The following is a 3,827-nucleotide window of genomic DNA, read 5'->3' as shown; positions in this document are numbered from 1 at the left end:
TGTTTTTGCCCTATTACTTGTAAAGCGACCTTGGGTTCCTTGAAAGGCGCTATATAAATCCAAGCTATTATTATTATTATTATTATTAATCACTAAAAATGTCCGTGCATAACAATACCCCAATCCATAGATCCGTGGGTGAATAATGTCAATCATAACACAAGCCCCCCCAGTATTCACCCATAGTCAAAATCCTCGTGCCTGGGAGGAAGTACCACCCGACCCCGGCGTGTACGGACCACAGGGGCCGAGGAGGGCGGGGCCGCAGGCGAGGGCAGGGGCAGGGGCGCCAACGAGGGCGAGGGCATCCCCACAGGGGGCGGGCCATGGGAGGGCGGCCCCGACGTGGGGGCAGAGCCAACTCCAACGGCCTGGACACAGTCTCAGGCCTGCCACCAACGTCCACCACCAGGCTCTTGTCCCTGTGACGTATTACCCTGAACGGACCGTCGTAAGGGGGCCGCAGGGGACCGCGGTGGGCTTTGTGGCGAATAAAAATGAAATCCGCCGACAGTAATCCGGGGGACACGCGGAAAGCTGGGTTGCTGTGCTGCGACGTGGGGACGGGCGCGAATGTCCTGGCGGTCTCCAGCAGGGAGGAGCGCTGCCCGGCCGCAGACCAGGGCACAGAGGCGGTGGGAATGAATTCCCCGGGGACCCGTAGCGTCTGGCCATAGACGAGCTCCGCCGACGAGGACTGCATGTATTCTTTGGGGGCACACCTGAGGCCGAGCATAACCCACGGGAGCTTATCCACCTAGTTGCCATCTGTCAAGCCGGCACGCAGTGACGCCTTCATGGACCGGTGAAACCGCTCACACAATCCGTTAGCCTGGGGGTGATATGCGGTGGTGCGGTGCAGCTTGACCCCCAAACCCACAGCAACAGCGTTCCACAGCTCGCGTGGCCAAACCTCCTCTCAGGAACCGCAAAAAGTTCAAAAGGGGCCCTAGTATGGCGGTGGACTTTGGGCCGTTGACAGGCCACGCACGAGTCGACCCAGGACCTCACGTCCTTCTTAAGCCCCTGCCACACGAACTTCTGCGACAACAACTTCACGGACGGCTTCCTACCGGGGTGGGAAAAATTGTGAACCGCCTCAAAAACGGGTCGGCGCCAGGCCGCAGGGACCAGCGGTCGAGGCTGGCCCGTGGAGACGTCACACCACAGCTTTGCGCCAGAGTCACCGTCCGTAATCTCCTCCAGGCGTAATCCCGTGACCGAGGCCTTGAGGGTCTGGACTCCGTGGTCAGAGGCCTGGTCAGCGCCCATGCGGAGGTAATCGAGGCCCAGCTGCACAGCTCCGATGACCGCTCTGGAGAGGCAGTCCGCGACCACGTTAGCCTTGCCAGCGATGTGTCGTATGTCCGTGGTGTACTCGGAGATGTACGAAAGCTGGCGTTGCTTTCGGGCGGACCACGGCTCGGCCACCTTGGACATGCAGAAGGTCAGTGGCTTGTGATTCACGAACGCTGCAAACTCCCGGCCTTCCAGCAGGAAACGGAAGTGGCGAACCGCCAAATAGAGACCAAGGAGTTCTCTGTCGAAAGCGCTGTACTTGCGCTCCCTGGGAGTCAACTGGCGGCTGAAAAGGCGAGCGGTTGCCAGGCGCCGTCGACCCATTGTTCATGCACCGCGCCCACTGCGTAGTCTGACGCTTCGGTGGTGATAGCGATGGGGGCCCTTTGTGAAGGGTGAGCCAACATAGCGGCTTTCACCCGGAGATGTGCCTGGTACTCTTCGGAGGAGGAGCTGGCGACCAGGATGTCGTCTAAATAGACGAAGATGAATGGCATGTCTCTGAGCGCTGAATCCATCAGCCGCTGAAAGGACTGAGCTGCGTTCTTAAGTCCAAACGGCATACGCAGGAACTCGAAAAGCCCAAACGGCGTAATTACAGCAGTTTTGGGGACGTCCGAGGGGTGCACCGGCACCTGGTGGTAGCCCCGCACCAGATCCACCTTGGAGAAAGCCAGCTTGCCCGACAGGTGTGCAGAGAAGTAGCAGGAAAGCCTTGAACGCTGCATATTTATCCTGGGCAGGAGGAGATGTAATAAAGCCCACCGTCCGGGTCGCAGTGGAGCTCCCCAGCGCCGAAATGACGTGAAAATAGCGTGCTGCGTCGTCAGTCACTCCGCGGAGGGCGAACTGAGCCTCCGCCTGAGCGAACCATGCAGCCGCAGATGTCTCCCAAAACTCCGGCAGTTTGAAAAAAAACGGCATTACTTGCCATGCTCGGTTCAGTCTCGGATCCTTCAACGAGACTTATGTCGGGGTCACCAATGTAGTGCCGAGAGACGGGAGTCGGAGGCGGGGTATCGAAGGTACAAGCTAGACTTTTATTTAGCATCTGAAAACACATGTAAACAACTTCATGCCCGGGAAGCGAAGACCGGCGGAAACAGGAAGTCCGGTTCACTAAAATATCCGTGCAGAACAATACCCCAACCCATAGATCCTTGGGTGAATAATGTCGATCACCACATAGTGATGCATAAACCATAGCACAGGAGGTTAGCCGTAATAGTATGAAACCCTAAAGAAAGCGGTCATTTTAACCTATTGACTACTGCAGCTTACTATGGAGAAAATGTAGACGAGATTACCTTTTAAGTGAGATTACCATGAAGTCTATGAGGATTTAGTAAGAATAAACATTATGTTTGCCTTTCTTGAGCCAATACACAATATCATGCTCAACTAAAGATCTAAAAAGCATTGTAATTGACTGTGCCAAACAAAAAGAAAAACTACAACCCGAGGTAGCCCCGAGGTATATCAAAGTAGTATGCTGCTCACACACTTGCAGGGTAACAACATGAAACCCAGCAGCATTAACAGTTTCATAACTCATAAATCAACCAAGCAGAGAAACAGCAGCAAAGACTTCACTGAGCATGTTAACAAAGGCAGGGCTTAATTTGGTAACGTGAAGCAGCAGTCTTAGCAGTACAACATCTTTGGGAGTAGTTTCCATGGTCCCAAAGCTGACGGAAAACTGGTTCCGGTGTTAAATGGCGTTTTAGGCCTACAGCTAAGGAAGGACATTGCAGTGGAGATGTTCATTTCAGGCAGCAACAGCACAAAGGATGGAATTATTGTCTAATGATTGCTGGACCAAAGTCAAACAGGACGTCAGTGTAAACATGTTAGCAGATCTAGTTGAAACGCAATATTAGCAACAAGTTGATTTAGAAGTGTTGTTAGCAATCGAGCAATGTTAGCAGCAGGCTAACATCAAGCCAGTGGGCACTGGGCAGGGCACTGGCATTTTAAATAGCCCGCCCAGACACAAAGGGTGCGTTCCATTTGTATTCCAGCCGTAACAACATGTCACATATATATATATATAGTGTCTATTTGTTGTTTCTTTGCAAAAGGCAGACAGTAGTCTTTAGTTGCATGTGCAAAATCTGCAATTAAAAAGGCTAAATAACCATCAGATATTTATACAAGACTGATATATTAAAAAAACCATAAAAGTACATTTCATTCACCTCATTCTTAGAAGGATCACATAATGGAAAGACATAAACCTCAGGGAAACATTTGGCAAAGATCCCAAGCCACAACTAGTTCATTAATTCATCGTGCTGGTAAACTTAGTGCACTGGCAGCGCAGCAGGGCATTTACACACAAAAACTCTTTAAGTGAGACTTTTTTTGTGTGAGTCAACTGTCAGGGCTGCATCTTTCCACTGGAATGTATAAGTGTTGGTACATAATTGACCAACTGCATGGCTTTCCCACACAAGTAGTATTCTCAGAATCATAATTTAGTTTTTTTATTTTCCTACTAACCCTACTGGCAGTGACCGTAAATGTAA

This window comes from Notothenia coriiceps, unplaced genomic scaffold, assembly GCF_000735185.1.
Source record: "Notothenia coriiceps isolate Sejong01 unplaced genomic scaffold, NC01 NC01_scaffold00010037, whole genome shotgun sequence".
In the NCBI taxonomy this organism is placed as follows: Eukaryota; Metazoa; Chordata; class Actinopteri; order Perciformes; family Nototheniidae; genus Notothenia; species Notothenia coriiceps.
This window is presented reverse-complemented; position numbering follows the sequence as displayed.